Here is a 14,646-nt window from a genome sequence, read left to right on the forward strand (position 1 = left end):
TCCTACCCAAGATGACTGAATGCTGTAATTAAATCAAAAGGTGCTTCAACAAAGTATTAGTTTAAGGGTGTGCACACTGATGCAACCAGCTTATCGTATGTATTTTTATTTTTTATATTTTTCCCCTAACAGATTTGTGTTTCAATTGAATTGTACAGGTTACAGGTCACATTAAAGGTGGGGAAAATTTTGAAATGATTTATTGTGGTCTCATTTTTTTATATCACAAAAACCTTGCATTTTAACAGGGGTGTGTAAACTTTTTATATCCACTGTACCTTTGGCTATTTCTGCTTGCCTTAATCCAGAGCAGCATTTACCAGGTCATTCCTCTCTAGATTACTGGACAGTTCTAATATTTCTCATTCAACCACTCTTCACACTTCATACACTTTGGGAGTCACAACAGTTTGGAATACTGAAACAAGGATCTAAGGAAGGACATAGTACAGTTGTGTTAGATATCCTACTGATCACTGTTACAGTATTATTTCCCATCCCACCTTTCTCCTGCTTACACTTTCTTCTCTTTCCAAGTGGAACCACAGTCTTTCTGCCTGTCTCCTCCCAGCTGACCATTTTAATTTGTTAGTCAGGCCTCTGGCTTTGAGATAATCTGAGCATTTATGCGGGTATGTCTGCTTATGTGACTTTACACCCACAGGCTTACATCAAAAATCAGATATATGTGGAAGGCTTTGGCTATGGTACACCAACCAGGCATCTAGTTTATTTGGTGAGATAACCCAACAGTTTGGAATACTACAACAATGATCAGTAGGACATCTAATGTTGCTGTAAGTCTGTACATTCTCTTGCAATTAAATTAAGATGCTCCTCAGGAATTTTGCATCTTAACATCCCCCCACCATCTTAGGGCTTCTCAACATAGGGGGTAGGTTTGGTTACCCCTTGTCTGATGTACCAAGCCAGTGACATGTTGTCCATTTGGATCACAATCATTCAGAGATGAAGAGAGTCCTGAAATGCCTGCAATGCTGAAAGCACCGTTCTAATCTCCAGAACATTGATATGCAAGTTAGTCTCTTCACGAGATCAAGTGCCTTGGACAGTCTTGCCCAGGAAATGCCCCCTCACCCAATCTGGGAGGCATCCATGCTGAGGAAGAACAAAAGAATGACCTTGTAATGGTTGCTGTAACTGCATCCATCAGGAAAGGTATCATTTGCAAACCTGGAAATCCTTATTGCTGTGGATATGGGCTGAGAGAAAACATTGACCACTGTGTTTAAAGCATCCACTGCAGAACCAAGTGATATCTTGCCAAAGCAGAAAGATTATGGCTATCAACATTAACCCTAATGCCTGAAGAACTAACCATACTGAAATCTTTGTACTGCATAGTATTTTCCTGACCTGAGTTTTTATCATCTGCACTCTTGACATGGGAAGAGATGCTACCATGGACACTGTCTCAAAAACAGCCCCTATGAATTCGAGTCTGAGTAGGTTGCAACTGTGCCTTGCTGTAATTGACCATTATCCCAAGATGTGAACAAGTCTGCAACACGGTCTCTCACTTTTACTAGTTGATGCCTGGGTCTTGCATTTTTGAAAGGGCTAGATGTTTCCGGGTCACTGCTGTGTCCTTTATTAGGTGAGAGGCTGCTAGTTGTTCCGAGCATTTATCTTGAATGTTTGGGGTGGAAGTTTCTCTCTTTTTTTTTTTTTTTTTTTTTTTGTCATCTTGCGCTGGTCCTCTGTATCTGGTTGTCGTCTTTGATTCAAGCATTCAACCTGGTGGACTCCTTCATAAGGTCTGTTAAGTGTTATCTATGTGAGTGATTTTACTTTAACATTTCACAGTATTTCATAGGTTTATAGGTAGGTACTAGGCTATCGGCCCTGGGGACTATACAAGCCCAGTCAAAAAGGTACCTTGGCTTTTGCCACCCAAGAAAATTATTTTCCTGTGCCACTGTCGAGCAGAGCCACAGAGGTGATCCCCAGGGTGAATTTCCTATTTCCCATCCAATCATCAAGATTTTTCTTGAAGAGTGCTAATGAGGAGCTTTGTTTGATATAGATAGGTAGTTTATTCCAGAGTATGGGAAGTCTCTGGGACAGGAATCTATCCCTCCGGCATGTTCTGTTTATTGTGGTGACAAGGTTTAGGTCCCTAGAGCGTGTAATCGGAGGGATTGGGATTTCTTTAAGTGGATCATGTCCAACAACTCTGAGTTTGATATTGCTTTGTATGTTAGGCAGAGATGACCTCTGAGTAGGCGATATGCGATGAAGTAAAGCTGGAGTTTTTTTAGATGGTCTACGTAGGGCATCTGTTTGAGGCTAGTAATCCTCTTTGTGAGGTATTTCTGTGGCTTTTCCAGTTGCTGTAGATGTCTTGTGAGGTGCATACCAAAAGGGACACTCTTTACATCTTTTGATTTTAGTCTTCACCTGCATACATTATCTGTTGCAAGATAATGTTTTATGCAGTTTCTTTATTTTTACTGACTGCAATGCTTACACAATAACCATTTAAATATTCTTACTGAGTAAGTGGTATGGCCAAGCTTACCCACTTTAGCCACAAATCAGATAAAAAAAAACTTGGTTACAGTTAATTTCTTTAAGAATTATTTGACATAATATTACAATAAAAATATTGAAACAAGTTAAAAACATTGTAACTAATCAACCATAAGTCTTTTCATAGAAGGCTCTTGTCAGATTTCTTGACTAATAGTGCTTAGTTACATTATCTTTAGTGAGTTTACCTAGAGAAAAGTGTTATGAATAGTATAAGGACTTGTGGGAAGCAGGTTTGATCATTTGAGATGATACTGAAAGCAAGTATATTTAGCACAAGGTTTTAAGATCATCAACGAGGAATGTTTATTTTAAATAAGCAGAGGTCTATCTGAATAACAGATGTATGAGGGTACAATTCAGACTTCTAGGCCTAATTTGAAGAAGTTGTATTGTGTGATATTAATTGTAAATTATGGGTGTACGAGGTTGTGTGTCAGGAGTGTGGTTTACGGCATGGTTTGCTTTGGTGGTGATGAATTCATTGACAAATAATGAAAGTGCATTATCGTTAATGTTGTAGAGGAGGTTTTCCCTCAATCTTCCAAATCTAAGCTTGGGTTTAAAAGTGATCGCTTCATTTAAACCAGGTGGTATAAAGGCTCCTAAACACATTTCCTAATGCATTTCCTTTCTAAATTCATATCCAAGTCCTTCACCTGTCATCCAACTGCGCTCTCTGAAACTAAAATTAAAACATTTTTACACACTGTACCTTTTTCCGTGTGCATGGACAATGCATTATTTGTGTTTCCTTTTAACAATATATAAATTCCATCTCTCTCTCTCTCTCTCATTGAGTTTCCCATCACCATTTTCCATGTATAGTATGCTGAACACCCACCTCATTTGTCTATATAGGCTCATAGGTAGGTACTAGGCTATTGGCCCTAGGGCCTATACACGCCTAGCCAAAAAAGTACCCTGGCTTTCGCCACCCAAGAAAATTATTATCCTGTGCCCCTGTCAAGCAGAGCCATAGAGATGATCCTCGGGGGTGAATTTCCTATTTCCCATCCAATCATCAAGAGCTTCCTTGAAGAGTGCTGATGAGGAGCTTTGTTTGATATAGATAGGTAGTTTGTTCCAGAGTATTGGAATTCTCTGGGACAGGAATCTACACCTCCAGCATGTTCTGTTTATTGTGGTGACAAGGTTTAGGTCCCTAGAGCATGTAGTTCAGAGGGATTGGGATTTCTTTAAGTGGAGCATGTCCAACAGCTCTGGGTTTGACATAGCTTTGTATGTTAGGCAGAGATCGCCTCTGAGCAGGCGATATGCGATGGAGTAAAGCTGGAGTTTTTTGAGACGGTCTGCATAGGGCATCTATTTGAGGCCAGTAATCCTCTTTGTAAGGTATTTCTGTGGCCTTTCCAGTTGTTGTAGATGTCTTGTGAGGTACATACCAAAAGGGGCGTTGTACTCTATAATGGGTCTAATGAGTGATGAGTAGAGGGGAACAATGACCTCTTTTTCCTGGATGAGAAACCTTTTGTGATAGTGTGCCACGTAGAAGGATTTCCTGACTACTGTAGCAATGTGATTATCAAAGGAGAGACTACTGTCCACCTGTGTCCCAAGGTCGCTTATCACACTTTCAGTTTTGAGTAGACTACTACCTATGTGGTAGCTCCTGGGTACAGAGTTTTTACCGAAGGGGATGACAGTGCACTTTTTGGCATTGAACTTGAGGCCATGGCTTTGACACCAGGCATCTGTCACAGTGAAGCCCTTTTGTAAGATGTCCACATCGTTAGGAGTTTCAATTATGGCTCCTAGTTTTCAGTCATCTGCAAACTTCATTAGCCAAAGACCTTCTGTGTTAGCCTGTACTTCAGAAAAGTAGATACCAAACAGGAGAGGACCCAGGACTGAACCTGGGGGTACTCCACTTCTCACTGGTCTGAAGTCAGATTTGGAGTCTGCTACTTTCACAGTGTGGGTTCTGTCAGTGAGCCAGTTGGCAACCCATCTTGTGACATAGGGATTTATACCTAGTTTAGTGAGTTTATCTATAATTCCAGAGTGGGGGATGGTGTCAGTAGCCTTGGCGAGATCTAGATAGGTTGTGTGAACCACCTTACCCTTGTCTACGGCTTTGGTGACTGCTTCAAAGAAGTCGATCAGGTTTAGGAGACATGATCTGCCTTTTACAAACCCGAACTGGGTGGGGTCCAGAGTTTGGAGATTACCATTGTCTTTGTTTATAAGTTCCATGATGATACATTCCATGGCCTTGCAGACCAGGCTTGTTGGCTAATGGGTGGTAGTTCTCGGGGTCCATGGTGGCTCCCCCTTTGTGGAGTGGGATAACCGTCACTGTGTGCCATTCAGTGGGCACAAAGCCTGAGGTGAGGCTATGATTGAACATGGTGATTAGGTGGGGTGCCAGTTCATTCTGTAGTTCATGTAGAACGCAGCCTGGGATGTTGTCAGGTCCCATGGATGCTGTGTTCTTGGCTTTGGAGAGTGTGTTTTTTACCTGTGCAGCCATGATTACAGGAACTTTTCATTCTTCCAGTATAGAGATAAGCCCTGTAGGGGGTGGGGGAGGTAACGTTAGCACTGAACCTATCTGCCAGGATGTTGGCAATATCAGTTGGTTCTGTATATTTAGTGCCATTGTGCTGCATCTCAGAGCAGGTCTGAGTGTTGCCATTGAGATTCTTGACATAGCTATAGAATGTTTTGTGGTTGTCTTTAGAATCAGTGGTAATTTTGTTTTCATAACTAGCTTTGGAAGATTTTATGATGGATCTCAGCTCCTTACTGAGGCTGACCAGGGAGTTCTTCCAGTCATGGGATTTTACTCTTTTTTGTAACAGTTTTTCTTGTGTTGTAGAGTTTGTTTATGGCAGAGGACCACCGGATTGGCTTTCGTTTTTTGGAGGGATAGCATCTTGCTTCTGTTAGGGATAGCACAATCCATGCACTCGTGTAAGTGCTTATAAAGTGCATTTGTGTAGGATTCAGCAGTCGTACCTCTATTGTACATCTGCATGGGTGTCATGAAGTTTGCCACTTCTGTCTTAAGAAGCATGAAGTTGGCTTTGGAGCAATTTTTTATGGTGGTTTCCCTAATGAGGGGTGGGGCGGGATGTGGATGTCTAGGCTGATAAGCTTGTGATCGGATCTGACCAATGAGGAATTGACGACTGGTGTGGAACACCTGTCACCCATGTTGGTAATGACCAGGTCTAGGATATTGGTACGCCTGGTGGGGGTGTGGTTAAGTTGATCCAAGGCATTGGAATTTATGAATTCCAGAAAACGTTGAGCAAAAGAGTTGGTACATGAGTAGTTTTCCCAGTTAATGGTGGGGTAGTTGAAATTGCCCATTATTAGGGTGTTGGGTTGTATCTCAGATGCATTATGCTGAGCAATTAGACTAGAGGTGTGGATATCCTTAATGAATATGGACGCGCCTCCACCTTTGGTGTTTTGGTCCAGGTTAGGTGGCCGAAAGATGTGGTATTAATTATAGCCTGGTAATACAGGGGTGCTGTCTGGAGCCTTGAAACCAGGTCACTGTCACTGCACAGATGTCGATGTTCTCCATTTTAAGGAGTGCCTCGAGTGAATGCATTTTGAGGTTTAGACTTCAATGCTTACACAATAAGCATTGAGTAGCATTACCCTCAGATTTTGCTTGCTTGTACCTGTTATGGTGGTGAATCTGTCATTTGAACCTTGCCTAAAAAGGCACTATAGGGGTGGCAAGAGCCTTAGCTAGTATCTAGAATCCCAAGGGCGATAGGTGCAGGCCATCTCTGGCAAAGCATCGTGGTCTGTCGATCATGTCATCCCAGGCAGACAGATACTAGATCCCTTTAGAATGACACCAGAATCTTAGCCAATTGTTGAAATCAGTCATTTTGTCCTTGTAGTGTGGTATCATTCTGGGTGATGGCAGGATGCTACTCAGGGCTAGGGTCATATCTGCCTGGGCTACAAGATCGGAGAGCTCCTCCATGTCTCTTTTCATGTAGTCCAGGGAGGTACGTCTCAGGTCATTCACACCAACATGGACAATGATAGGGTCATATTTGTACTTGCTGTGGAGTGACCTAAGTGCGTGTGTTATGTGGCGGATCCTGGCACCCAACAGGCAGCTGACAGTAACTTTCTCCTTGTTTAGCCTGGTGAGTAGAACATCAGTCTGCCTGACTATAAAGTCACCTATGACTAGAGTGTTGGGTATGTTGTTATGCCTTATGGGCTGTGGTTGAGTGGCACACTGTTTGTGGGCTATTTTTTATTTGGGTTGTGTTGGAGGGTGGAGGTTGCATGCGTTTCTGCTTTGGAGGTCTCTGTTGCATTGAGCAGATTTTTATTGAGCCTCTGTGAATGTAGGTGTGTGTTTTGTGTTGCTATGTCTGTGTTTTGGTGGTTAGATTTTGAGGGACCATGTAATGAGTGTGATGTGGTGCAAGTGTTTACCTTCTCCTCTTGACTGTCTATCCAGTTATGGGTGAAGAGAGCTTTGCTTCCAGTTTGGCTATATAAGTGCATCTCTCACAGGTTGTAGTGTTAGGTGGTAGGAGTCAAGGGTTGTCTGTGTACATGAGGCTATTGCTGCAATGCCCCAAGATGCCCAGATTCATCAGGTAGACAGGAGAAAACACCGAGAGCTGACCCTTAGACATGCCTGGATAGGTGCTTATGTATTAAGTATGAAAAACTGTTTTCCTCTAGACAAGTTAGAAAAGTTGAGTGCTGTAGTAATTTGTAGCTTGTTTAGTGCTTATAACCAGTTCTGAACAAGTGCTGAACTCAAAGAAACAGATTTGAGTGCTAAAACTAAAAAACTGGCTAGTTCTAAGGGAAAATTTGAAGAGCACACTTTATGGCGCCAGTAATAGTTTAACCCTAGCTAAGCAGTGATGCTTAAAGTGTATTTTTTTAATATAACAGTAGCAAATGAGCAAACTGATTTAAACAAATTAACCAATAAAAAGCTAAAAACTGAGCCCCGTTCCAGCAGTCTTTGATCAGACAAGTTCTAACTGCACACTCCTGCCCCTAGGGTGCAGGAGAACCTTCTCCAAAAAAAAGATGGTCTGGATTAGTGCTCTCAAGTTATACAAACAAAGCTAGATTAAGCAGGTCTGAATTTAGTCTATGCTACAGCAAACAAGGCATACCAATTTCAGAAAGAAACAGTTCAGATAAGCGAGCACAATTAGCCTTTAACCAGAAACTCCCAGCTCAGAAGGGCAGAATCTACCCTCTCCTCCCACAAGAGTGCAGACCACACCTTCTTAATGTAAAATAACTGGCCCGAAGCCCAAGTGCTTAAACCAGAACTAATACGCTCTTAGAATAACAGACACTAAGCCTTCAATCAGCAACTCCCAACTTAGAAGTATGTAAGCTACCTGTCCTGCCACAACAGTGCAGACCACAAACCTTCTTAATGTAAAACAACTGGTCTGAAGCCCAAGTGCTTCAACCAAAAGCTTAGAATAACAGTTACAATTTAATCAGGCTACTAACAAGCAGTAATAAATGCAGCAGAATAAATGCAATAAAGTAGGAGGAAACACAAATACAGTAAAATCAGATGAATAAAGTGCATTTTTATATAACAATAGAAAACGAGGAAACTGATTTAAACAAATTACCCAATTAACCAGTAAAAAAGCTCAAAACTGAGCCCTGTTCCAGCAGTCTTCAATCAGACATGTTCTAACTGCACACTCCTGCCATTAGGGTGCAGGGGAACCTTCTACAAAAAAGGTGGCCTGGATTAGTGCTCAAGTTATACAAACAAAGCTAGATTCAGCATGCCTGAATCTAGTGTATGACACAGCAAACAAGGTGCACCAATTTCAGAAAGAAGCAGTTCAAATAAGCAGGCACAATAATCCTTTAACCAGAAATTCCCAGCTCAGAAGGGCAGGATCTAACCTCTCCTCCCACAAGAGTGCAGACCACAAACCTTAATGTAAAATAACTGGCCTGAAGCCCAAGTGCTTAAACCAGAACTAATGCACTTTTAGAATAGAATAGACACTGAGCCTTCAATCACCAGTTCCCAATTTAGTAGGAAGTAAGCTACCTGTCCTGCCACAACAGTGCAGACCCCAAACCTTAATCTAAAACAACTGGTCTGAAGCCCAAGTGCTTAAACCAAAAGGCTTAGAATAACAGTTACAGTTTAATCAGGCTACTACCAAGCATTAATAAACTGCATTCTCTGTTTGTCTGTGCTGCAAGTAAACTACTCATCCCCCACACCCTAGTATGTCGTCCTTGTTTCTTTATGTAAGTAAGGGTGATTCATCATATACCTATAAAAGCTACAAAACTCGCATGAAAATGTTTGTCCTTTCATTATCTATTACTACTCTTGCTGGTGTTTCCAGTAAATTTCTGAAGTGGCTAACTTTTCTATATATTGTAAAACCTCTCCTATTATTACTTCTGATAACTGAGGATGTACAGACAAAAATTTCTATTTCCCAACAATAATGTCTCTGATACGTTTGTTAATAGAATATTCAACATCATTCCCCAAACCTTCACTTTTTTTCTGCCCTTCTGATATTACCATTAAATTTTTAGTGGTCTGACCATCTCTGTTGTCATCTTTCTCCTTAAATAGTATCTTTTATTATTTAGTCATAATAATCTTTGTTTTCAACCTTTAAGCAATTACTCCCCATTTCTAGTTTTAAGTCTAAAGACCTTCACCAAGGAAGTTTTCTTCATTGTTGTTAAGCCAACGTGGGTAAGCACTATTAAAAATGCAGAACATTGTTACTTGGTACTTTTTTCTTCTTATGCCACTTAGAATGTAATCTTTCATTGCCTATATCCTTGTCAAGATGTATATCCAAAACATAATTTAACTTTTAGGAAATTAAAGTAGTGTCTAATGTTTAACCCTTGAATACGAAACACTTTTTCATTAAAACGACAATGAATTAACATAGAATGTCTACGATCAGGATCGCAGAAGGCAAAGTGTGCAGCTCAAATAATTGGGAAGTAGATGTAAGAAAAGGATTGATATAAACATAGTTTTGCCAGAATAAATGTTACATAAATACACTTGTTTTTTTTCCCATAGGCCTAGAAATGCAGCCATATTAAAACATGCCTATGTTTTTATTTTATATTTTATATTCAGTTTCAGTAAGCGCATTTTTAATAGAAAATAATGTTTCGATGAAGGATACAAATGATCTCGGTGAAATAACCTTCAGGCCAAAGCATTGATAAGGATGAAACGTGCTAACAGAGTATACAGAACATTTGGTACAAAAACAAATCTTGTTTAAATGGAAAAAGCTTTGTGAACCAAGGTTAGAGAGATGTGTAAAACTTGTATGAAATTTAGACGGTTTTAGCATTGTGAAAGATACTTTTTAGTCAGAAGTCTGTTTAGTTTAGATACTCAGTAGACTTGAGTACAGAAGTCACTTTAAACATCCAGCAGTTTAAATGTACAGAAATGAGTTGAGATACTCAAAAGGCTGAGTACAGAAGTCAGGTCAAATTTCCAACAGTTTAGATATTCAGATGTCAGCAAAAGTTCAGAAACTACAGAAAATTATGCAGTCTGTCTTAATTCTGCCATTACAGAGGAAAGAAACCATTTTGAATGAATTTAGAGTAACAAAGGACAGAATAACTTATTCTTCAGAGCTACAGAAGCCTGAGAGGACAGTATTACTCATTCGTCAGAGCAAAAGAAGCCTGAGAGGACAGTATAACATTCTTCAGAGCTACAGAAGCCTGAGAGGATAGTATAACTCATTATTTACAGCTACAGAAGCCTGAGTAATCTTTAGCTACTACTTGATTCAGTTTATCAGCACTGTTACTTGAGACAGATGGGTCTTGTTCGGATTTTGTTAGATTACTGTATTTACTTCTACTGTATGCTGCTACTACATAGTAAACCACTTTTATTAAAGCTCTAATGAGTAAAGACTTATTCTGAAAGGTACAGATAGATTTGGCACATAAAGGGGAGTCTGAGATGTTTGATATTTGTCCAATACAGCACCAGGTTGTTGTAACTTTTGGCTTTTCCCGGTTAGGGGTCGCCACAGCGGAACTCCGGTCCGCTAATGATTGGCAGTAGATTTTTACGTACCAAGTTGCCAGCCCTGATGCACAACCTTCAACGAAGGTACGCCCATTCACGCATGTCTTCACACAGAAGACGCTTTAGCTGAGAATCAAACAGGATAACGTCTTACTGTGAGGTGACAACGCTACCTCAGCACCTCCACCGCAGTCCCAATACAGCACCAAGTAATTAAGAGATAGACATTTATTCCTGTTCTTACTGTAGGCTAGTCAGTCTACTAACTAATATCTGAAAGAAAATTGGAAGCCTTTACACAACACAAATACTGTTTTATGGTGAAACTATGCAGATGTTCTTCACAAGGATCCCCGCAAAACAAACCTGCTGAGTTAAGATCAGCGAAATGTAAAACAGTCCACTTAGGCAAGCCCACGGTAGTAATACATCTCCCTGCACAGACACATGGATGAAACAATGCAAAGACCAGGCCACTGGATGACCATGTACTGGGATAAGACCAAGCTGAATAATATATTTAACAGATATAAATGCTTTGACTTGTTCAATCTTTGTTTTCCTCACTCCTAGTAGATCAGTGACCATGGACATGCACTTCATGACTATTTCTGTGGCCAGTCTGGTTGAGGTGGGTATTCTGAAGCATTGTAGCAATTGTCTCATGTACACTGACAACCCATTTATTCTTGCAGTGTGTGCAAAAGGTGGAAATACACTTTAATGCTGGAGCAAAACACTCTTATACAACCAGAACTAGCCCTACACAGGTTATCTGTGACACTTGCAACATGCCTGTCGCATGGGGTAAAGACTCTACACATAAGACTACTTATGCTGAGGCACTTAGAGGAAATCTTCCTAAAACATTAAGACCCCCCCCCCCCCCTGTACAGTAGTATCAAAGAAAGTGTCCTCAGCCATCACATAAACACTCTGTTAAAACAGTCAAAGTGAACTTTATTATCATTCAGAAATCACATAAGTGCAAAAACTGAACAAAATTCCGTGTCTCCAGACTCTATGTGCAACAACATATAGACAATTTTCACATAAATTTACACATGTAACACCTAGCTATTACATCACGGACATGCAGTTAGACAGACTAATATTGCACATAATTAGAAACGCATTTTAACACTTTTCGAACTGAACACTTGCATGTGACTTTAGTATTGTACAGATACTTGGTTAAGACATTGCATTGGTCCTTGCACAGAAAGAGACATTTGATTGTTGCACTGCGAACATTAGAGTATTGCACTGTATTTAATTCATGAATTTGCATGTGTTGCACTGAAAGAAGAAATATTTTACTGCATTGCTAGTGCCCTAGATGGCCTATAAGTTACAGTCATGGTGAATATTGCACTAAGTATTAGGTGAGACTGGTAACCAGGTTCTTGCACAATTTGAGACAGTTTCTACTGACCCAGTTGGACATCATGGAGTGCAGTGGTTATTAGTGTTCAGCAAGCTGATGACATTAGGGAAGAAGCTGTTCCTGAATCTCATAGTTCTGCAATGTATGCTTTGGAAGCGCTTTCCGGATGATAGATGGAGGAACAGTCTGTAAGCAGGGTGAGTGCAGTCTTTAATTATTCCTCTGGCCCTGCTGAGACATCTGGATAAGTACAATTTGTGGATAGGTGGTAAGGTGGTCTTAATGATCCTCATGGCTGTCTTTACCACCCTCTGGAGGTATTTGCGCTCAGAGGTAGAGCAGCTTCCATACCATACTACGAGGTTGTTCATCAGGATGCTTTCTATCGTACCTCTGTAGAAGGTAGTGAGAACTGATGATGGGAGATTCACTCTCCTCAGCCTTCTAAAAAAATGCAATCTCTGGTGCGCTTTCTTGTCTATGGCATCTGCATTGGTGTTCCAAGACAAGTCCGCATCGATGTCACTCCCAGAAACATTGTGCTTCTCACTCTTTCAACTGTTTCCCCACTGATGGTGAGGGGAGAATGTTCCTTGCAATTTTTCCTGTAGTTCACAATTGTCTCTTTTGTCTTGTTCACATTTAGTGCTAAGTTGTTACTTCCACATCAGGTAATGAGTTGTTCCACCTCATCTCTGTACACTGTTTCATCGTCATTACTGACACCACCCACAACTACACATAGTAACATAGTATCCAATGCCTCCACTTCTAAGCTCTTAAGGCAAACTGGCACCCAGCCAAACTTCCTGGTCATTGGTGATTCTGTAGTGAGGCACATTGATGCCCCCCCTCACCAGAGTGAGTAAGGAGAGAGTCACGGTTAGCTGCCGTTCTGGGGCTAGGATCTGTCAAGTCACACAGGCACTCAGATCATTGAACCACAGGTACCAGTATGACTCTGTTATAGTCTGTATGGGTGTTAATGACCTGAGACATATGTCCCTTGACTGTTTAAAATGACATTTGAGCTCACTGACTGTGTTTCAAGGAGGTATGAGCCTAGCACTGAGCAGCATACTACCTTCTCCAAGGATGATGCAACACTACCAACAGAAAATTATTGATTTTAACAATTGGCTTAGCTTCTGGTGTCATTCCAGGGAGTAACAATACTTAGCCTGGAAGGGCATGGTTGACAGACCATTCTGCTCTGCCAGGGATAGTCTGCACTTATCCCCTCTAGGCTTTCGGATATTGGCAAAGACCATTTCAACCTCCATAGTGCCTTGTTTAGGCAATGCCAAACTGATAAACCTACCGACTTTACTGAACCTGTGAAGGAATATCTGAAGGTGGTACTGCTCAATGCTAGAAATCTTAACAAGAAAGTCCGGTCCCTGCAAGCTGCCTTCTCCTTGGAGAGTGTAGACATTTGTGTAGTAACGGAGACATGGTTTAAAGTCCTGAGAGCAATGCAAGGTTATAATGCCTTTCACATCTTTAGATCGGTTACTATACAGGAGGGAACTAAAGGTAGAGTAGTGTCAGTCTATATTAGGACTAATCTCACATACAGACTAGTTGAAGTGTATGACCCACTGGAACTCGTACGTGTGTAGCTCACCATAAACAGGGTGCCGTACCATATCCTTGCAACATATAGGTCCCCCTCCATGTCACAGGAAACCCATACTGCCTTTCTCAATGTACTAAAATCCCTCACCGTTCAACCCAACATGTTATTCATGGGGGATCTCAATTACGTCCGTAGAAATTGGGAGTCTTACACCACTTCTAATGCACAAGCTCAGTGATTCCTAAACTTTAATACCTGGAACAGTTGATCCATTTTCCTACCAGGGTACAAACATCCTTAATCTTCTACTCACTAACATAGGGGGGAAAATTTTCCTCATCCATTGTAATATCTTTGCTCATCAGATCTGACCATAAGATAGTATTACTTGAAATAAAAATTAAATCCGGGGATCTAGCAAAACCAGAAACCTTTAGGAACTATTCCATGGCTAGCCTCTCTCTACTAAGCAATACCCTGGCTAAATTCCAAACACCAGCTGAGCTATTTACAACATCACTTACTGTGCAGACATATTATTAGCTGTATAGACCCAAGCTGTGAAAACTTGTATTAAGAATAAGACAAACTCAAAAGACAGGGCACCCTGGTGGAATCACACTACCAGTTGGTGATATAACAAAAGAAAAAAATCTTGGCCAAGTGTAGGAGGAACAAAACCCATACATACTAAAAGCCCCCTGACCAATTAACCAGGCAGCTAAGAGGGTTAATTAATACTTCAAAGGCTAAATTTGAAGACAAAATAGCTTCTCAGGCACAGGACAGTCACAAAGCTTTCTACAGCTGTGTACAAAATTTCAGAGAAAATGCACAACAATAAGCAGAACTTACTGTAAACGGTTATCACCCACACTGAACAAATGGCCACTGCCAACCTTTTGGCTGACAGATTGGCTCAAATCCCCCCGCCCGATAGTCCAAAGGAATATGTAATAAATTGCATGAAACATGACCTTTCAGATCACTTGAATAACTTTTCAATTGGAGCCTTCAATCAGGTTTTGTATCCAAGGAATGGAAGGTGGCTAAAGTCATTCCCCTGCA

This window comes from Protopterus annectens, chromosome 8.part0, assembly GCF_019279795.1.
Source record: "Protopterus annectens isolate FY-2018-M chromosome 8.part0, PAN1.0, whole genome shotgun sequence".
Taxonomy (NCBI): Eukaryota; Metazoa; Chordata; order Ceratodontiformes; family Protopteridae; genus Protopterus; species Protopterus annectens.